Below are 23,175 nucleotides of genomic sequence, written 5' to 3' on the forward strand. Positions count from 1 at the left end.
TATTTTGTTCCCAAACTCATGTGCTTTAACCAAACGGGTGCTGACTTTTTTTTTTTTTTTTAACTCCCCGTGAACTGTAACAATTTATCTGATGATAATGTTTAAAAGAGGAAAGAAACTTGCAAATATGTTGGGAGTTTTGAAAATGAAAACTTGTCATTTTTCAGTGTCTGATTCAGTTGCTTGCTTTCTTATCTTCTTTGCTTGCTGCAAGCAGGCTGTTGGTTGACAGGCTTTGCCCTTGTCTTTAGAAGCAATACTCTCACTTTTAGCACAGATGTGTTAGAAATTAATAATATTATTTATATTTAATCATATACATGAAACAAACTTGAATTTATGTGGCTAAATGTATATCAAGTTACTTATCATTCAATCATCTCTTATGTTTTATTGGAAATGATTCCTAGTAATTATATTTTTGGTCATTTTAATGCCTTTACCCTGATGAAAAAATGTCAGTTTCAATGTATTCTAATGTTTATTCTATTATTTCCCCAATGCTGATTTGATATATGCTCATAAGCATATGGCATGGTCCTTAAGGAGTATTTTTCTGACAAAGTAACTTTTTTTCTACAATAGATATTTACAAAATACTTTTATGGCTATTTTAGGGGTTAGTCTTATTTTGTTTTTCCTAGTAATTGATCATAAATAACTAAGCTCACCTCTTGGAAATGGAAATAATCATACTTCAGACTGGAGAAGTAAAAGCAATGGTTGAAGTGAGGTGGTTGAGAATAGGAAAACAGGCCAGCAAAATATGCATTATCATGTGAGCAGGCAAACACACATGTAAATAGTCGAATTATTTGCGTCAGGAATTGAGCTTGTGTTTTTGTGGATGGGTTAGCCTCTGCTGTTACTGTAGTGTTTTACAGTCGACCAGAAGCAAGAATTGCCCCATCCGCAGTATTTCTGTGAGTTTTAATAAATTATAGATGAAGATTTTGTCTCTTACGTTACTTGCCATTTCTTACAAAATAACACATGCAATAAATTATTCCTTGAGTTTATTTAAAGAAAAGTTTGCATCTACAAATACATTTGGAGAGTTCTTTTTTATCCTCAAACAATAAATACTGGAAAATCTTTAAAATCTTTTTATGAATTACCATAGCTAATATAAGTCACCAACATGAGTAATCAGAATTTATAATATACATGAATTTTACTCATTTATAATTTATACCCTTCCTCTGTGAAAAGATAATGTTACTTAACAAATAGTGTTTAACCAAACTATTTCTCTTTTTATCTAAACTGCCAGGAGACATATTTTCAAATTCAGGTTTCAATTGGAAATAATTTGTTCATTTCAGGAGATGAGTAACATTGACACCCTTTACCCCTGTGAGATTATCATAGTCTATTTTTATCCACAATTATTCTATTTTTTGTTTTAAATTGTACGAGATATTTTCATAAGTCAGGTCACAATTTAAAATGCATTTTTAAGTATATAGATTTGTGAATGTGTATATTGTTCCATTTAACTTTAAATATCCTCCATAGAGTTGGGGACAGAATGATTTTTGTGTAAAAAATAAATCTCTGTATACATATGAATGATTCTTAGATTTAACTACACGCTATAGAAACCTCTCCAGTTATTAATCTTACATCTGACTTAATAATATACCTGCTTGGGTGTATCACTGCAGCTTCCAAATAATTTGGCCTGAGGGTATAATCAGCTGTAATAACAGTTTTGCCATTTTATTATCCTTCTATCAGTCAAATATTATACATACCTATTATATTTATTTATTTAATGACATATGTAAAATCAATATAGATTATAGATTTGGTATATAGAGAAAATATATGTTTGTGTGTATATATATGTATGCACACACACATACACACACTTGAGCATTAAAAAAACCCAAGCGACCTCTCTTCTTGTGCCTCTGCACATAAAGGCCATAGGCCTCAAATTGCTCAGATGGACAGTGTTTTCTCACCGGTGTTCCTGTCCATATTTCTCCACCACCACCCATTCCTTTTCAAACGGCTGACTTCCCAGGAGAGATACCTACAACTTTGCCATTTATCTCTTTTTCAGATGTTTGTTTTCAGGTTGATCTCCAAAATACTTTGTTCTTGGGACCCATCTTTCTGGCTTTACCACCTTCACTCTGATTACATAAATCTACTTTGTGTTCCATTGGTCTACTTTCTCCAAATCTGTCTCCTTTCCTCCAGGATTCCCCAAAGCCAAACATTACGTTTGGAAGTTTGTTGTATTGTGCAAGAATCCAATGTTTTGGATTACTTCTTTACCTTTTCCTATTTGTTTTTCTCCAAGTATCATAAAAAGCAGTCCACACTAACTTGTCCTTACAGCCTTAATTAAATTGCTTTGACATATTTACATTTTAAATGGGATTTCATAGCACACTTGTATTTTATACCCTTCCTCTTATTAAAGGTCAGCCTACTGTAATTAAAATTTTATTAGTTTCAAGACAAAATAAAAATAACCTTAAAATTAATCTATTTGTCTCTTTGTAACATACGTGTCACAAATTTAGAGTTTATATAATAAAGGTGTATACTAGGTTGCTTTTATTTAATGAACTTTTATTTATATGCCAGGTTTTAGCAGAAAGTGATTATAGTATTTATTCTTAAGCATTCTTTAAAAAAAATGTTCCTGCTTGAAATTGAGAAGAACTTTATATATTTTCTTATGCTCATAAAGTTAATAAAATTAGCAGATTCGCTAATTGCGGAATGGTTTGCCTTTCTATTTTAGTTGTTTCAGTAACAGTATTCCACCTCCAAATTCTGCATAACAAAACAATCAGATAGTTACCTCTCCATAAATATTCGAATGTCACATGTCTTAAATTCCGATTTAGTCAGTGGTTATATACTATAAAAATATTACCTTACGTATTCCTTGATATCTCTTTAACACTTTATCATTTATAAACATTTCCCAGGGATATTTCTCATTAATGTAATTAAGACTTGTGGTTTAGTTTAAGTAAAACATTATTAGTCTTCCAAATATAAATATAAAGAGAAGTTTAGTCAATGAAAGTAGACTTTGTTCTTTCCTGCTGTCAAAACAGTGTTTAGGATTTATGTGTTACATGTAAGATCATTCATTATGTAATCTGAAAAAAAAGAGATGCTACTCTTTAAAACATGACTATGATTGTTTATAAAGCAAATTTTAAAATTGGTTATTGTATATGTAATAATACTTAAACTTTTCATTTTAAGTATTATGTAATAAGTATACATGTAATACTTAGGTTTATAGATGTAGAAAAAATTCTGGAAGACTCTGTCCAAGCTTTTGGTAGTGGTTATTTTTTAGGGATTAAAAAAATGGTAGGAGTGAAGGTAGGGGGGACTGCCTCTCTTTTCTTCACTGTATTTGCATATTATATGTGGTTTTTATCAATAAAGTATTATATATGAAAGTTTAAAATATTAAAAATATACCTACTATATGTATTAGCAAACTCATCTTTATATATGCTGATATCTACATATCCATTAAACCACAATTTGCTCAGGGTATGAAATATGCAAATAAGCATTTCAGTACTGGGTGGATACAGTTTTCTGAATTATGTTGCAACTGTGACCAATGGAGGATTATAATTTTTTTATTAGCTCTTTTCTCTTAAGGTTGTAAAAATCTAGGCTGGCTTAGCATTCTTATTTTGGCCTCATGATCACAGTGGAAAGCATTCGTATAAGCTAAAATGTCCAGTTTTATAATTGAGAATCAAAAAGATGGAATAACTTTGATTAATATGTTGGAAGGAAAATAACCCATTAACCCCATTATTCCATCCTCAGTTATTCTCATTTTCAACTTACCTTACATATCTTAAATAGCTGTAAATACTATTTCTGTACTCTGCTTCTTCATTTAACATATCAATATTTTTCTATTTTTGGCCAGGCGCCGTAGCTTGTGTCTATAATACCTGTAATTTAGGAGGTCGAGGCAGGCAGATCGCTTGAGGTCAGGAGTTCAAGTCCAGCCTAGCCAAAATGGCGCACTTCTGTCTCTACTAAAAATACAAAAATTAGCCGGGAGAGGTGGTACATATCTGTAATCTCAGCTTCTTGGGAGGCTGAGGCATGAGAATTGCTTGAGCCCAGGAGGTAGAGGTTACAGTGAGCCAAGATCGTGCCACTGCACTCCAGCCTGGGTGACAGAGCAAGACTCTGTCTCAATTTTTTAAAAAATCTATTTTTCTAATAATACTTATAGCTTTCATTTTATTGTGTCTTTTATGAATGAGAACTCTGTCAAGAATTTTACATATATTATTTAGTTATTATTATAATATTGAAAAGAAGGAGTTGTTAGTCCTAATTTTACAGGTGAGAAAATGATTCTGTGAGATGAAATAACTTGAGCAAGGTCATAGGCTGGGGTAACCCAAGTCTGTCTACCTCAAAGAACATGCTCTGTTACTTCCGCTTGTTGCCTTCCTCTGTGGTCTATATAATTATCTTTTTTAATGGCTATAAAATTGTTCATGTTGTGAATATTCTTAGATGCATTACAGTATTTGGCAGTTTTCAGAAGTATGGTAGTCTATGATATTTAGCGTTGACGTTGGTTGTTGAAAAATAGCTTTGTGAAAGACTGTTGGTTGTTGGAAAAGAGCTTTGTGAAAGACTCTTGTGCTTGTAGCTTGTAGGCCATTATATTCTCTACTGGTAGCAAATAAGGTCCTCTGGTCTTTATAAGAGGGAATAAAGAGCAAAAGGCCAATGTCTCACAATTTTGAATAGATTATCTTTCCAATTATATTAGCAAGTTTTTCTGTTCTCTGCAAGCTCTGTAAGGCTTCAGGTCGGAAACAAGTAGTACATATCAGATTTTGTATGACGTTTTAGATCAGCTTTGAAAAAAGTACACAATCTTCCTTCCTATTTCTTTTATCTTAGAAACTTTGGTAAATAGGCAGACAAATAGACTTCTTCATACTCTTTAAAGTTATGAAGTATGAGATTCCCTGGAAAAAGTCATGTGTCCACTCTACTTCTGACATGCTCTGAGTCCCTGGAGGAGTCACCTAGTCCCTCTGAAGCCAAGTCTACTGTCCTGTAAAATAAAAGGGGCAAGGCAGGTCAATGGATTTTAAACATGTTTATTTCAATGGAACATTTTTTATGAATGAAATGTGAGTTGAAGTCAATATAAATGTATAATTATACTGTAAATTTTAGATATAAAATCATATAAATTTGATATATAGATATAATTTTTAAAAACAGATACGTGTGAAATCGGTAAGTAAAAAGTATAAGCACACATAAAACAATAAAACAGCCACTGAGTTTGTACATTTGCCCCTACCCCAAATTCAAACCCTCTCCTTAAAATACCTCTAAAGACTTTATGATTCCAAGGAATATTGTTTGAAAACCACTAAGCTAATGTCTGTTAATATCACTTATAGTTTTACTCTCGGCAGTGCTTCCTTACCACAGGGGAGTCATTTGTGTATTCTGTATCTCTATATGGATTGGGATAAACTTGTAGGTAATGTCTCAGTTCAAATACCTCTGCCTTATAAGACCGTGAAGTTATGGAACATTTCCCACTTCTGAGATATCACAGAAGAGTTATCACTATAATAGTTAAGATCTATTCAATTTATTTAGCATCTTATTTTTTACAAGTTTATTTTAGGCTTATCTGGAATGAGAAAATCATGCATTAAACACCGTAAAATGCATAGCTGATATTTCTGGAAGTGAGTATGATTGTTTGTAAAGAGATGCTGAATTAGTATTAAATTCTTCAGAAGAAAGATGCTTCTTTTGGTATTTCAAAGTGGGGTTCTCCACCCTCTTTTTCTATCATGTCAACTGGCTGTGGTTATGTGTACAATAATACTTAGTCCTGACTGCATCTCTGTTTTTTCCTTCCCCACAGATCTGGGGCATACCATGGTTTTGACCTTATCATTAAAACTTTCTTTTTAGCAGAGGTAAAGGAATAGCCCACTTACTAGTTCCTCTGTCAATCATTCCAATCATGTAGTGAATTCTATTGAATCAGAAGAGATGATGACATGAAGGTAACCACAAGTACAGAAATGGTTAGTCATGGATCCACCCAACCATTACTAGCAAGTTTGAGAAAAGTAGATTCTAAGATGAAATTGAAGAGGAAGAATATTAATGAGGCCTTTAAGGAGTTTTTAACTTTTTTTGTAGGGAAAGATGCTGAGCGATATGTATAAATATTCTCAATAATACTAATACTAAACATATAGAATTTTCAAAGCCTAGATAAAGGTAAAGAGAATAGGGCCCGAGGGATATTAGCTAGGTTGGTGAGGAAGATAGTCATAAAGAAAGCACAGTCTTAATAACAAATCAATATAGATTTTCTTAGAAAATCTTTCCAGAGGTGATCCAATACCTCAAAAGATAATACAGGGATTGAAGGTATATTAGAAAATTGACAGAAGTAAGGTATACTTCAGCCACAAGCACCAAATCTCTCCAGGGATTGGTGCCTATGGGAAGGGCTGGGGTACCACGTGGGGCACGATGACAGCAAGCCTGGGTAAGACAGTGTTAAATATAACTGTGTACAGGTAACTAACTAATAAGAGCCTGTGCCAGTGGTATGTCTCAGCTCTCAAATTGCCTAGTTCTTTGTCAAGTTTGACCTAAATAAGAAAGCATTTCAAAAGTATGGAAAGTGGGAAGAATGCCAGAACCTATGGATACAGTTTCTTAGCATGACAAGGGCAACATTATAAGTATTTATTACCTGTCCTAAGCCTTCTAAGGAGGTTGGCTCCCTAAGGAGCATCGTGGGTGATGGCTGAGGATGCAAATTAGAGAAGCTAACAGAAGGGTGAACTGCTCTTCAGAATAAGAGTTAGAAAAACACAGGGAATATTTCAAGGGAAGAGCTGGGGAAGTGTGGCAAGAAAAAAGAGATTATAGAGAGACCAATATGAAAGAACTCCAACCCACTTTAAAGTAAGTATCCACCATCTAGCACCCTACCCTGTTTAGTAACACTGACAACCTCTGGGCAAAAGCTGCCATTAATGAAACTCAGTGTAGAGGACATTCGCCCCCCATCTCAGCCCTAAGAATTTCTGCCATAGGATAAAGGGGGTCACCTGCAAGCCCTTCCATTTCTCTACTACACATGAGGAAGAATAAGAAATTTGAAAACTAGAAACTAGGTGTAGAATGTATGCACACCAAGAATTGCAACTTCCAAAGTCCCTTATAGGAAGCAGTCCTGATGTTTTATACCCACATAGTTAGGAAGTTTTCTTTATATCTAAAACAAATCTTCTTTCCTTAAATTCTAACCCATTTCGTCTTAATTGTCAGTAGATATAATGAGAGTGAATCAACACATAAACCAATTCTTCTTTGTGGCCTTTGAAAACTGCTAGTGAGTGACTTCTTGGTCTTTTTTCATTTCATTTCAAAATATTCATTCTAAATTGTGAAATAGATGGCACCAGTGTGACTTGTTAAAAGAAATGTTTCATTAAACATAATTTCAGTATGTAATTGTTTTCAGACTTTCTAGAGAAAAGTGCTCCCATTGTACCTAATTCTCTTTCTTGTTTAAAATATGTCAAAGATGAGAAATTGAGCTCCTTTTAATGAACTTGCTTGAGACATTCATATGGAATACAGAAAATAATAATTCCTAACATTCATGATGTCATTCCATTGCAATGTGGCACAGAGTTTTTTCTTTGCATCAAGGAATTTATATGACTGATACCATTTTAGTCAGGATAAATTACCGTAAAATGTGCCCACTTTTAACCAATGACATTCTAACATGGGATAGGCAACTGCTGGCTGTGATTTTTGCTCTGATAACTGCAACTTTGTTATAGAATAGCAAGTAACTGATTGGCAGCTGGATCACTAGCTAGCTGGAGACAGCAGCTCTTAGGTCTATAGTCATAGTTGGAGTCATAACCTTAGTAATGATGATAGCTACACTGTATTGGGCATCTACTCTTTGACAGACAATGAACTTAGTACTATATACAGTTGAGCTCATTTTATCCTCAAAGCAACTGTACAAATAAAAATTGAAGTCGCACAGCTTATAAAATTACAGTACTGCAGAAAAATCCTTGTCTGTTGAATCTACATTCCGTATTTGTTGTTGCCATTGTTGTTGTTCTTATTGTTTTGTTTGCTTTTCCTCACTATCCAAACTGCTTTGGCCACACATAGCTCTGTTTCATGGTATTAGAAAAGTAGTCAACAAGCTGCTACTTATACCTTTCCTTCCTGTCCTAGATTGTTCAAGTTTCTTCTTTTAATCTTATGTATATCAAGAACATGTTTGCCTATGGTATTTGTCTGCCCTTTCCCCCAAGATTTGTATATAAGCCTCCAACCCTGAGCCCTAGATATATATCAAGAAATAGAACATGGACTTTGACACGGCTCCATTCCTTGGAGATCTAGCTAGTTCCTGACTCGTTCAGCTTGCTGAGTCTCTTCCTCTGGTCAGACTATAAATTGCACTGTTTTCCTTCTCTCTGTCATTTGACCAGTTAGTAGCACCATAAAACCTTTGAAATAAAAGCGACCGCAGAGAATAACCTATAATCTGATTTTCCCCATCCCTAACCCCAATGTGGAGCTGGAAACATTTTACTAGTCTTTAACATTTCCAGTCAAGTAGGGTCCAGAAAAACTGTTAAAAACAATGTCAGTGCTTAGGTGGTAAAAAGATTTGTTGAAATATATATATATATATATATAAAAAATATGTATTTAGAATATATATATATATGTGTGTGTGTGTGCGTGTGTATATATATTTGGAGACAGAGTCTCACTGTGTTTCCCAGGCTGAAGTACAGTGGCTATTTACAGGTGTGATCATAGGCACTACAGCCTTGAACTCCTAGTCTCAAGAAATCCTCCTGCCTTAGCCTTCCCAATAACTGGGACTGCAGGCATACACCACCATGCCTGGCTGGAGAAATATTTTTTTAACATCAAAAATGAAGTTTGAACTGAAAAAGAGAGCTAAAAATTAGTCTGTCAGGCAAATGTGTGAAAGAAGTTCTATTATAATTTTTATTGAGCTATAATGTAATTCCTAAACTTATGTCATATAGCTAAGTAAGTAGCTGTAATTCGCATCTTGAAATTTTAAATTCACTTCTTTCCTTTCAATATAGTCTGTAACAGAATTAAAAATGGTGGCGATTTGTATTTATTGTGTACTTAACTATGTGCCAGCACTATGCTGTTCACTTGACCAAATTATCTCATTAGATGCTCATGATGAATCCTAGACAGTACTCATTAGTCTTATTCTTCATTTTACAAATGAGGAAACTGAGGCCTAATGTAGTAAAGTAGCTTGCCTAAATTTGGGTAGCAAATAAGATAATTTCATGATTCGCATATTTTCTTAATTATAAAATGTTGCCTTTAGCAATGATGTATATGTTAATATGTTCAATGAGTTGATCTACCTAAAGTGCTTAGCACATGGCTGGCTCCTTGTGAGTGATCAGGAAATGTTAGCTTATATTGTGCATTTTTGAAGTTTGCATATTGGTATGACTTTCTAAATAATCAAGAACTCTAAATGTGAAAGCTGATTCATTTTGCAAGGGCTTCTTTTCCATAAGGCAGTCTTTTTTAACACAGTCAGAATTAAGCATTTATATAGAGCTACATATTCCAGATAAATCACATTAACACTGTGATTCAAAGAAGACACACTGCTATCTAGGTGGGTCAAAGAAGTAAACTACTTAGTGGAGGTGGCAAAATAAGAAGTGGTCAATTGGACCACCTCTGATTTAGTTATTTAAAACTCAGTGAGAACCCTCTAGGGAAGCACCACTACGCAGGGGTCTCATCTGAAAGGAATGGCCAGGTGCCTGAGCATTATCTCTGGGAGCACCTTTGTAAAGACTTTCTCCATGTAACTTTCCTACTGGGTGCCACCCTGTGGCTCGGTTCTATGGTAATCACACTGCCAGGCATTCCCTACCTCTCCAAATCCCTTACTCCTCTAGTCCTAAGGTGCATTCTTGGTTGTGTAATTCACAGATTGTTATCTCCCTGGAGCTGAGCCTCATCCTCTCTACTAGACCAGACTGAGAAGGACTCCTTTTTCTTTTTTCCTGCCATCCCAGCTCAGCACAGAAGGCTTAACATGGTTTCTCTATGATTTCTAAAGGACAACAGACAAAAACAGAGATCTGGTTAGGTCTGTTCTTGCAGCGTGAAGTGTTAGGATGAGCTGAACAGCCATAGGCGCTAGAAAGGCCAAGAATGCAATACGTTAGAGCAGGCATTTAGCTTTCCTGTCTCTGATATCTACTATTTTATTATGAGTAGTTACCAAAACAAAACAAAATAAACTGTAAATGCATTATTTTGTTATAATTAACAACCGCACATTGGTCTAAGTGTGATTGAGGGTGGAGTTCACCAGCTTGGGAAAAAAAAATTAACCATTAAAGATTCCCTGAGTCTTTTGCTTTGAAGAGAAATAGCCCAATTACTTTTCTGTGTTTTGTTAAGAGTCTACTAGTATATGAATCAGTAAAAGACTCTAGGGTAATATAAAACACACACACAAAAGCAAACTTGATGTTAGCAGACAACTTTTTAAAGGTGTTCTTGTAATTGAAAAAATTATTTTACGTACATAGGAATGAAATTTTACGCTTACCTAGAAATATATGTGAAATTCCTCCATTATTACAAGATCTTTTTCATGTAAATATCAAAATAACTAGACAGTCTGCATTGTTTAAAACCAAGATAGCTAATCTTTTTAATCTATGGGCAACTTGTAATTACTAATAGCAGTAGCCGCTTGGAATAATGTACTGAGAGCTGCGCTGGTCTCAGAGAGAAAATGTGCTGTGATCAATTGGTGATCTCTGCCAGACAGAAGAGGGATATAATGTGGCTGCTTGCCATTTAAATGGCCTTGGTGATCTCATTGTAACTCTATATATCTATTCCCACCGTTAAATTTACATGCAAATGAAGTTGTAGCAGGTACAGGTTTTATGCATACATACAAATATGTGTGTATTTTTTGACATGTTTTGGCTATTTGTCACCTATGAAGAACATATAAATATTGTAAACAGAAAAACTCTTTTTTGATGTTGCAAATGCAAAAAATAAAATAAGTAATTCTACCTTTCAAAGGTCACCCCTGTAATCACCACCCAGATTAAAAATAGTAGTACCAGCAGCCAAAAGTCACCTTTGTGCCCCTTTAGCCCCTTCCCCAACCTACTAACCTACTAAAAGTAACAGTGATCCTGATTTTGAAAATCACAAACTTTTTTAATTTTCTGCTTTTGAATTTTATATGAAAGGAATAATATAGCATGTACTCTTTTGTGTTTGACTGTTTCCCTCACCCCCTTGCAAAATTATGTTTGAAAGATGATCCCTTGTTGATGTGGATATGGTTCATTCATTCTCACTTAAGTATAGGTAATTAAGCAAACTTTTGTTTGAGATACAAATACAGGTAAAAATCAGATTTGCCATTTAAATAATAATTTGGTATATATGACTATTTGAGCATTTTAAACTGTTGTCATTTTATAATAATTATTTTAGTATGATTTAATGTCCAAATTCTGTTGCTTAGATTGACCCTCAATGGACATTTCTTCTGAAGGGCCTCCCTAGACTTCCCCAATTAGAATTAAAACTCTCTTCTCTGTGCTCTCATGAAACCTTGTACACTTCTCTAACCCTTGAAAGATTACAGTTATTGTCTTCTGTCTCACGTGCCTCTCCTGTGAGCATGTTTTGAGGTAGACTGGGTTTTCTTATGTTTTTAGAGCAACAAACCCCTGTTCCCAACACCATGGCTGCTCCATCATGGGCATTCACCATCTGTCCTTTGCATGGAGAGTAGAACAGTGAGTTCTTCCATATTACAAAGAATATTGCAATCAATTTTTATTTTTAATTTTATTTTAGTAGATGGTACTTTTCAGGAGATTGTAATGGGTGAGTTGTAGACACAGTAGTTACTCTTTATGGCAAGAGTTGTGTAGTATCTGGGAGGATTTTTGCCTCTTCCCTGTAGCTTTCTTTCACCCTTAGTTTACCACCAGTGCTGGCAATTCTGATCTAGGCACACCTTCCATTGCCTCCTGTGTTTTCCATTCTAAAATATATACTTCCAAGTTTTCCTCCATATTTTCTGACTGCTCGAATGACTCTTCTCGTGTCATAAACTAGTAATGAATAGTGCATGTAGAAATGCTGATAAGTGTGTTGTACATGGTTATCACCCGACTGACATGGTGACCTTCTGACCCTATCAATGGGTGATTTTTATGTGAAGCCAAGAAATCTGTTGGTGGTAAGTACTAAGACCACCACTTCAGACTCACTCTAACCTCACTGTGTGCATCTTGAAACCCCACACAGTTGTCACATATGAGCAGATTCCACAGCAGGGATGCTGAACCAAAGTGACAAGCTTGTCCTAGAGCCCTAACACAGGGATTGACCCCCGACCTTCAAAGTCAGGGAACAACTTAGGGTTAGCTTACCTGCTTGTATTGTGAACTTTTCCCATTGTGAAGCCAGCTTTTAGCTTTACCACACTCCCAGTCTTAAATATTTGGAATGGCAAGAAATTAAGGCTTAAAAAAAAAAAAAGAAAGAAATTAAAGCTTAATCTTTAATAATAGAGGAAGCAATTTGTTTTAGTATTACACAGAAACATTTCGTAGCTACCTGATCATTTAGTCTAGTTCTATAGCTTAAGATATATAGTCCTTCAAGACAAGTTTTATTTCTGTGGGTCTACTAGTTGCAAAAGTAAAGGTGCATTTTTTATTGCTTTATTTGTTTATTAAGCTTGTTCTACCCCAGGCACCCTGCTAACTGTTAGAGAGACAATGATGAAATATACAGCCCTCACCTTCATAAAATTTATGATCTAGTGACTTTCTAAAGTATTCCTATAGGGCAGGGGACTTCTAGTTTCACCTACTACTATATCCTTGGAATATTTTTTACTTTCATGGTAGGAGTGTGCATTTATAGTTAAGTGTTTCAGTTGCTTCCAGAGATCCAGTGGTAAACAACATAATTTTAAAACCTCCCTACTTGAATTTGGGGTGGAGTAATGTAAAATAAATCTGGAATATTTGATTTTTTAGACCAAAATACTTTCCCTGGGTTAGAGAGATATTTTCTTTTCTTACTGGCCTGGAAATCCATGCCATTTTAATAAGAGATATTTTTATTCTAGGTAAATTGTTTACTTAATCACCTCCTACCAAGGCTGTGTCAGCCAAGTTAAATATTTAAATTTATTTTTATTTAAATAAATTTTAAAACCAACAGATTTCTTTCTTATTTTGATGAATTTAACCTTTGATTTTTCAAAGACAAAATATATGGAGTAGAACATTTTAATGTATCTATAGAGAGGGAACACAAAAAGGGCACATCAGGAAAAAATAGTTGGGAAAAAGCGATTTTTATACAAAATTAACTCATAAAATGAATATAAGGCATTATTTCACTTGTTGCCAAAATCTGTTTTTACAGATAATCTTCAGGAGACCTTCATTTTTATAGGCCCTAGTTAAAATATTTTTTAAATGCTTGAGGCTCTATTTCACTAATAGGAGAAATAAACATTTTCTTTCTACAAATAACTGCTACTAGCTTGTTTGTTAGCTCTCTAAATAAACTCATTTTACTGTCACTATGGTCGAGTGCTATTGTATTCCTTTGTTACTGTGCATAATCCCTAGCTATAACTGCATTAATCTAAGTGAGGCCATTACACCAAATAGGGATCTAACAGAAACTTTTGAATGGACTGTCAAAGACCAGATTCAATGCAGGAAATCAGAAGGAAATGGCATTTATGTCAAACTGTAGTTCAGTTAAAGGGCTTGCCCTTAAGGATTACAACTGCCATACAAGGGCACCATGCAACAATGGAAAACCTGTTTACAACAAAATATCAAATTATTATCAGACTTTCACAATGAACCACATTATTCTATGACTGCCAGTCGTACATCTGGACTACTATAGCATTTGTGTGCAGTTACACCAGCTCCAGTTCTATACGGCTAATTTTGAACTTAGTCTGACTTTAAAACCCATCCCATTTTACTATCCTCTACTGTTTTTTTTTTTTTTTTTTTTTTGGTGCATATTGTGGGAAATTCCATAAATGATTTTTATTAACTTTAGCCAGTAATCAGGGAAACCTATAAGATTTTGTTTATAAGCTTTATAAACCTGACTTATAAGATTTTAATTGAATTCTAAATTAATTTCTAACTTGAACCTCTTCCTTCTCTTAGCTTTATATGCTTGGTCATCCCTTCTTAAGTAATTCGCTTTTTGGAAGCTTTGTTTGGTTTGGTTTTTCACTGTTTCTGTTATGTTGACTATTTGACTTTCTTTTAAATTATTAGTAATTTCCTGAATAAAGCAGAGAAGTTTATCTTTCAAATTTCCCATGGGTCATTTCTTAATAGCCAAAAAATTGTCTAAATTTCCAATACACAAAGAAGAGTTTTAGCTAATTTACTTCAATAAGATGGATAGTTTGTTCAAAGTACCAAACACATTTGCTTTCGTAATTCATGCCATTTGCGTGTTATGTGTGTAAAAGAGATAGAGAAAGAATATAGAAAATGTAACTACACATGCAACCTTGGGCTTTCCAAAATGTTTAAAGTACCAAATTTCCTTGGTGCCGATTGCTTTAGGTGTTTCATCTTCACTCAGTTGCTTCCTAAATATAGCATAGGTGTGACATACCCTGTAAATTTCAAATTCACATAAAGAAGTCCCAGCCTTCGAGGGAAGTCTTAACTGAATACCGAATAAAAACCTTAGTAGTCTTCTGAAATGTTTCTGAATAAATAGTTGCTTTAAAGACTTCTTCTATTTCTATGTTCATGAGTGTCCAAATTCAGAATGGGAACCAACTTGGGGAGAAAAAGAAAAAAAAATACTCTCAGGACAGTCTTTTTAAAGGAGAAACAGATAATCTATTTGGCTAAGACAGGATAGATTCAGGTAGTCAGATAACAGAAAAGGGAGACCCTTGTGTATCAACTCATGCTGGAATTTGTGAAATCCTATAAAGTTTGGTAGAAAAAAATGTTAAATTCTTGGAAACTTGTTTGGTCATAATCCTCACAATTTCTGATTTAAGTATAACATCCTGGATAAATTCATTCAGACCAATGGAGAGAAGAAGTTATTATTTGCAATATGTGAATTTCTGACTAATGGGAGCAATAGAAGATAATTGGTCCCTTCGGATATTTCTGATTATTTATGAGAGGCTTGGGGAGGGACTCTGTGTAACCATTGCTTTTAACCCTTGTTTTTGGTGGGTAAATAGAACATTAATGCTACATGAAAGATACTTGCTCTGGAATCCTCAAGAGAAAGTAGGTTCTTTTTTTTCTCAGTTTTCCAAGAAACTTTTAACAATTCTAAAGAAAGAAATAAAAAGCACTTAGTTTTCAGAAGCATGTTTCAGCTTCTTGCATCAGGAGTAGGCCAGATGGCCATGTTCTGTGTGGCTTTATAAATATTCCTTTTTGTTCCATGTAAAAGTTAATGGCTAGTTTTAAACTATGGTATCATTTTGAAGTCAGACCTTATGTGCTTAACTTCATTCAAAGTATTTCTATTTTGTTAGGCTGTAGGAAAACATAGAACTGAGCTATTAAAATTCCAGGGCAGTTTGGAATTACCAACAATATGTACTGGAGAGAAGGGGGTGGACTCTGAAGTCAAACGAATTTGAAACTAATCTTTTACGTGCTGGATGATTTTGGACAAGGGGGAAAAGCTACCCATGGGGTTTCTGTGAATGTTAAGTGAAATAATACATAGAAAGTGCTTCTAGTAATGCTAGGGACACAGCAAACGAAAAAAATGCTAGCCAGTTTATTCTTAGAAGGGAAAAACTCCTGTTAATATTTTCTTGTTTATGTTTGTGTTTTCATGTTAGTTTTAAAACAAGTTACTGTTTGAGAATGTAAGAATTTTACCCATTTACAAAATGGTATATGGTATGACATGTATATGATCTTTCACAAGTGAAATGATAATGGAAGGTTTACTGAAAATGTCTTAACAGTTCTAGGTAAAACTTAATTTTTGCTTAATTTGAAAATAAAAGTATGAATCTAGGTTTAATCTAAATGTATTATTCTGTTAAAGTCACATGAATATGGAAAAAAATCAGTATCCCTTCTAACTAAATCTGGCTTTGAAACTTCTTTGACATAGTCTTCTTAAAATATATATACCTTATATTCTAAATTGTATATTATTTAGAAAAATACTATTTGTAAACTGAAATACCTAACTGATATTTCTAATATATATATCTATGTATGATATATATGATTATACATGATATGTTATCTATATGATATATGACATATATTTCTAACTGATATAACTAGAAGTATATCAGTTCTTAAATATATATAAATTATATTTTAATAGTAGCCTACAGTGATGATACAAGAAGATAAGAGATAAATATACTTTTATATAAAATGTTCAACAACAAGATTTTTATTTAGAATAATTTTCTACAGTTTTATTTAGGGTAGTTTCTATACAGAAAAAATATATATTTTATCTCTTTTCTGTGCTCAGCTCTGGAGATGGAATGGGGCCTTCCTCCCTTCCTGGAACTTACCAAGCAAAACAAATTCACTCCGTAAAATTATTCCTAATTGTCTTTTAAGTGCATGAAGAGAACACAGGAGGGACCGAGTTAAACAGTGTGTTTGTATGTATCTGTGTATGGGTGTGTGTCTGTGTCTGTGTGTCTCTTTGTGGCTGTGTATCCTAGAGATACACTGTATTTGGAGTGGTCAGGGAAGTTGAGAACTGAACGAACCAAACAAACATTGGGAAGAAGAGGATTATAGGGGTACAAAGGCCTTGAATATCCAGCAGATATGAGGAGTAGAAAGGCTATCTTTTTCAATCACTTAAAAAGGAAAAGAAGTGAAAGATTGCTGTCTTAAGAACTTACATTTACATGGCACTCATGTATAGATTTCTAGTGAAAAGTTGGACAACCTGAAATGATGGGTCTCCTACCTACAAGTCCCCAGTGTTTGTCTTTGACTGGGGTGTTTTCTGTAGATACCTGACCTGATTTCTATTGCTAGCCTGTCTTCCCAGGGGCCTTGGTGAGCCGAGGTCAGAGAGAGTGGACTTCACCTAGGAAAGAAGGAAAGCCTTCTGAAATAAAAGTGCCCTTGAAAATGTTCTGCTGCTGTAAATCCCTCCTCTTTACACAAAGTTTAAGACCCTCTCAAGAGTTTGACTTGCTAAAACAAGAGCATTTTTATTGGGTGTAAGATCTCACTTTGACTTTAAGTAGCAAGTCACACACCAGGCAACCCACACTGAATTCTCTCTTGCCATAAGTGCACAGATTTCAGTGCTCTAATGCCTCTATGGGCTAAATTTACTTATGATTTGAGTTCTAAATGTAATTGAATAGTAGATATATATGTGTAAAAAACAAAAACAAAACGAAACAAAATTCTACCAAATGGTTGGAAAAGTTTTCCCAAAGAACGTAATGTTGGCCTTCAGCTGATAATAGGATGTGCCTGCTGGATGAATGACATGGTTTGTGCAAAAGGCAGATGTAAGCCATGGCTCCCCAAACTGCAGTAGGGATGAGCATGACAGCCATGCATAGCACAGGCCAGGTACTGATATTCTTGCTGGAAAGACTGCCCAGGATGTATGTGGTGTTCTTTTTCCTGGCCACCCTTAAGGAGTTTATGAATGGGTTCCATCAGCTTCAAAAAGCAAACACAGTTTGGCCTGTATAAACTGAAACCCATCACACATCATTGCCACAATCATTTTCCTCATGTATTCAAGTTCTCAAGTATATTTGGAGTCACAAAACAGCAAAATAATGACAAAAGCAACAATAACAGCCAAAAGTAACTAAAATAAGATTTTTATTTAGTATGAAATGTGTTGCACTGTAATTATTTCAACATCATAACATTTATTAAAGATGTATCTATCACTCTATTATTCTATGCCCATCCCCGCTCTTTACACAAAACGAAGCACATTCATTGTTCTGCAGTTTGTATTTTGCACTTGACAGTATGTTGATACATAGAGAAGCCTCTTGTGTTGTTCTGGAAGAACTTTATTGAGAGATAACTCACATGCCACACTTTTCATCTACAGAGGGTATATAATGTATTGATTTTTACTATATTCACACAGTTGTTAGTCAATTATCTACCATTATTTGACCATAATGAATAACACAATTTTCTCTGCACAGATATGTCCATTTAAGTAAAGATGCCAATGCAGCTAAATAGAATCACTCAAAAACAACTCCAAAATGAGCCAGGGAGAGTGGAGGGAAGGAAAGGGAGGAATGCATCCAAACATAGCCCTGTGTTCCATGAACACTCAGTAACATCATCAAAACGGGATGCAATTAAAGTTTGCCAAGTTTACTGCTGTCCTGATGCTTTCCAATTTTTTTTGACAACAGTTTTGCCTTCTTCAAATTCAAATGGTGTAATTGGGTCTTGGTAGTTGATGTTTATCTTAATTGAAACAGATTCTCTTCATCCTTTTGCTCTGAGACTCCCACTTTGAGGCTGAAAGGTCATTTTAAATCTGCACAGCATTTGAGAAGCCACATAATGAATTCAAATAAATTCATGCCTATTAAAAGGAGGCTTCTCTTTCTCAACTTCCAGAGCTTACATAGAATAAACCATTTGGTTTTTGTCTGACTTTCTTTTAAAAGGAACTTATTGTGCTTCCTTTTTAATGCTCTAACTACAGAGAATGGGGAAATCCTAAGTTTTCATTTATTCTTATGAGAAAAAAAGTATATTTTGCTCAGTAATTGCATTAAAATCTTACTGGGGTTACAGCTACTATACTTGTCAACAAATTTAAGGGATATTCTTTAGTTGTGTTACTTTAAGGATTTCTCATCTATCTTTTATCTAGCAACTTCACTTTTTCATATTTACTCTATGTACTTTGTAAAGGTGCAAAAGTATATATACAGGAATGTTCTGCTGGAGATTTTGTAACAGAACACTGGAGAAAGCCTAAATGTCAATCAGTATACAGCTAATTGAACAACTGATGCACAACTATAAGACAGTACTGTGAATCTATGAGGAAGATCTCTCTGGTATGACAGTATCTCCAGATGACATTTACTATTGTTATTATTTTATACTTTGAAAAGAAGATATGCACACTTCCATGTATCCATTTTCATTGGTTTTCTCTGTATATACCCTTAGAATTTATGTAAGTGCAATGAAAACATAAATTCTATTCTCTTCCTCCCCTTTTAAACAAAAAGAAGTATAATCTGCACATTCATTGTTCTTCTGTTTGTATTTTCCACTTGACCACATGTCAATACATAGAGAAGCTTCTTGTGTTGTTTTGGAAGAATTTTATTGAGAGATAACTCACATACCCTACTCTTCATCAATACAAGGTATATAATTTAGTGATTTTTAGTATATTCACACAGTTTTGCAACCATCACCAAAATCAATTTAGAATATTTTACTACCACTATAAGAAACCCCTTACCTTATAGTTATCACCCTCTAACTCCCCCATTATCTGCTCCATACTACCTGCCTCTCCTCTACCCCACAGCCCTAGGCAATGGCTAATCTACCTTTTTTTTCTCTGTAATTTGCCTATTCTGGATGTTTCATATAAATTGAATTATATAATATGTGGTCTTTTGTGACTTGCTTCTTTCACTTAGCATAATATTTTCAAGACACATTCATGTTGTAGCATAGATCAGATTTCGTTTTTTAGGACCAAGTAATATTCCACTCTATGAATATACCACATTTTGCTTATTTATTCATCAGTTAATAAGACACTTGCATTGTTTCACTTTGTGGCTATTTCGAAATGTGCTGCAATGAACATTGAGGCAAAAGATTTTGTGTGTGCATATATTTTCCTTTCTTCTGAGTATATTCCTAGTAATGGAATCGTTGGAACAAATGGTAGCTCTAAGGTTAGCCTTTTGGTTATTTTCCAAAGTATCTGCATTCTCATCTTTCTTACAGCAGAAAGTTATTCTCTTGAATGTCTGCATCATTATTGTTGTAGTCAAGGTGTATTTTTAAGTGGAAAAGTTAAGGCACAATGTTCCCAGTTATGGAAAAATATGCAAAGACTGTACATACATAAATATGTTTCACCCAAAAGCATCTTTCTGCATGTGCACTCAAGGTGATGGTAAAAGTTGCTAGCTTTGAGGAAGAGGTGGCTACAAGTTTGGAATGTGAGGTAGAAGGGGACTGAGTACTCACCATTTTAAATTTGGGGGAATTTTACTATGAGTGCTAATTAATTTTTTCAATTGAAAATATGATTCATTAATGTAAAGAAGAAGAAATGTTAAAAAAAAAAAAGAAGAAGAAGAAGAAATGTATTTTCTTGGAACTCCTCTGACCAATGTTGGTCAAGCCAGGGACTTCTTGACCTGTGCTTTGTTTGAGTCATCCTGCACCGTGAGGTGCTTAGTGCTGTACAAGCACTCTTCTTGCCATCTGCTCTGCTTGACATCATTTTTAGTTATTAGGGCAAAAAATTAATGACTGCTTTTCTATCTTTAAGCCAAGATATCATTTAAAAAATGGACATTTAGCTCTTACTCTAAATGAGTGTTTCTTAAATGTTTTATTCAAATCAATCCACATCCAAAGCAAAATAGGAAGGAAAACTAGGGCAAACATCTGGGTGAACCTTCAGATTGAGAAATAGGAGGGCGGTATGTGAACTAATCATGAATGGTATTAGCAAATAGAGCTGGGCAGTCTGTCTGAAGTGCTTCACAGTTTCTTGTACATTCTTCCCCAAGTATCATATGTTGGTGACTGGAAGAGGGAGTCGTTACTTTCTGCATAATTTCCATCATGTAGCTCTGAAAGGGCTTTGTGTTTGCTCTCATCTTTGCTTGAAAATCAGCTGTCTTATTTTAGGCTTTTCTATTTTTTAAGACAAAACCTACCTATAGTGGTTATACTTGAAATACACTGGTAGATTTGATTTCTGCCTTTGGTTAAATTAGCTTGCCTTATTAAATGATAGGAAAGAATCATAATTCATTTGCCTTATGGGTTTATTCATTCTTGTATTCACTCATGTATTCATTAAGCACTTATTAATTCAACACTCCTGTGACATCACTCCTCATTGAGTGATGAGTCCTTCTGGGGTGCCATGGAGGGCTTGATTTTCAGCTGGAGGAAGAATAATTTAGTATCCTTTTTTATGATCAAATTTTGAAACAAACCCAATTTTGAAAAATAACATGACTTTGCCTAAAAATACATTAAGAAAGATATGGAAAAGAGATTCCATGAAAATGAAATTTTAATAATAATGTAAAATGAGTTGGGTTTTATCAGAAATTCATAAACAGACTTTACTTAGAGCTAAAAAGTCCCTTTGAGAGAAGTAAAATCATGAATGAAAAAATGCATACATTTTCTTCAATCATCGTCTATATCCCATCGTGATAATGAGGAGTATGCTGTGTGTAGTGACTGTGTTTGCAGGTGGAGGGAGTTTGAGTAATGGAAGTAACAGAGATGCTCCCAGAACAAGTACCACATCCAGTTAGCTTGCCAATTAACAATCTATTCCTGAAGTATTTGTTTATGAAGATGATTGTAACTAGAGAGAAGTCATATAATATTTTATTTTGTTTATATATAAAGATATGTTAAACATAAAATGTATTCCTTTCAAACAGTTATACATTTTTCCTTTGGCAGCACTATTGTTTATTTTAAAGGAAAAGATTAAAAACAGCATTTTTAAAGAAACAAATAGAGATTTTGCTGCTATAAAGCCAGCATAAAGCCATTTTGCCAAATGTCAACAGAGTTAACAAATAATTTTATGGTGTAAAAACCTCACAGTTGCCTAGTTTACTCCCTCATCCAAAAAAAGGGGTGGGGCAAGATTCTTTGACATTTTTTGTATAATGTGACTAGAGAATGTGACTTCAGTGATGATGATCTAACTGCAATGCTAAGAACCATGGCTGGGCTAGGACTGTGTGTACATGTTGTTATGCTGGGAAGCAACGGCACCTAGTAAAGAAAGCAGTAATGAGAGTATCACTTGGGTATTTGTTTATTTCTGGATCTTATTCTATCTGCTCCATCTTATCACTTTGGCATTTAAAATCTAGATGATGGCCGGGTGGGTGCAGTAACTCACACCTATAATCTTAACACTCTGGGAAGCCAAGGTGGGAGGATCACTTGAGTCCAGGAGTGTAAGACCAGCCTGGGCAACATAGGAAGACCCTGTCTCTACAAAAAAAATTTTTTTAATTCGCCAGGCGTGGTAGCACATACCTGTAGTCCCAGCTACTCGAGAGGCTGAGGTGGGAGGATTGCTTGATCCTGGGAGGTCAAGGCTGCAGTGATCTGTGATTGTGCCACTGCACACCAGCCTGGGTGACAGCAAGACCCCATCTCGGGGGGGAAAATATCTAGAAGATATGATTATCCATATTCAGTCATTATTCTGATATTAGAAAATGAGATTTACAAGGTGTCCATGGAGGGGAAAACATTGACACACCTGGTCAGTTGGGCTGAGGCTTGCGCAGATAGAGCCAGTGCTCCAACCTAGGTTTCCGGACACCAAAGCCTATGGCCATTGAGCAATCTGCTGGACTGTCTCTTGGACAGCTTCCTTTATGGGGAACTTAATACAACTTTACAAATAAAGTAGAGCAGAGTCGTGGTTTGTCCACAGTCAAATATGATATATATAAGCATTTCACAGTTCTTTGTTTAGTTTTTATTTTAGGTTGGGGAGTACATGTGAAGGTTTGTTATATGGGTAGACTCATGTCACAGGTTGATTGTACATCTTATTTCATCATCCAGGTATTAAGCCCAAAGCCCAGTAGTTACCTTTTCTGCTCCTCTCCTTCCTCCCACCCTCCCTGCTCAAGTAGACCCCAGTGTCTGTTGTTTCCTTCTTTGTGTGCATGAGTTCTCATCATTTAGCTCCCACTTACAAGTGGGAACATGCAGTATTTGGTTTTCTGTTTTT

At 34.7% G+C, this 23,175-nt stretch overlaps 1 protein-coding gene across 21 annotated transcripts in view; it reads left to right on the forward strand.

Annotated features, from left to right (window-relative positions):
- Window positions 1-23,175, forward strand: part of LOC105499433 (phosphodiesterase 4D) — a 1,582,997-nt gene that overhangs the window by 1,271,952 nt on the left and 287,870 nt on the right. The gene's annotated exons all lie outside the window — the stretch shown is intronic.

The sequence above is a fragment of the Macaca nemestrina genome, chromosome 6, assembly GCF_043159975.1.
Source record: "Macaca nemestrina isolate mMacNem1 chromosome 6, mMacNem.hap1, whole genome shotgun sequence".
In the NCBI taxonomy this organism is placed as follows: domain Eukaryota; kingdom Metazoa; phylum Chordata; class Mammalia; order Primates; family Cercopithecidae; genus Macaca; species Macaca nemestrina.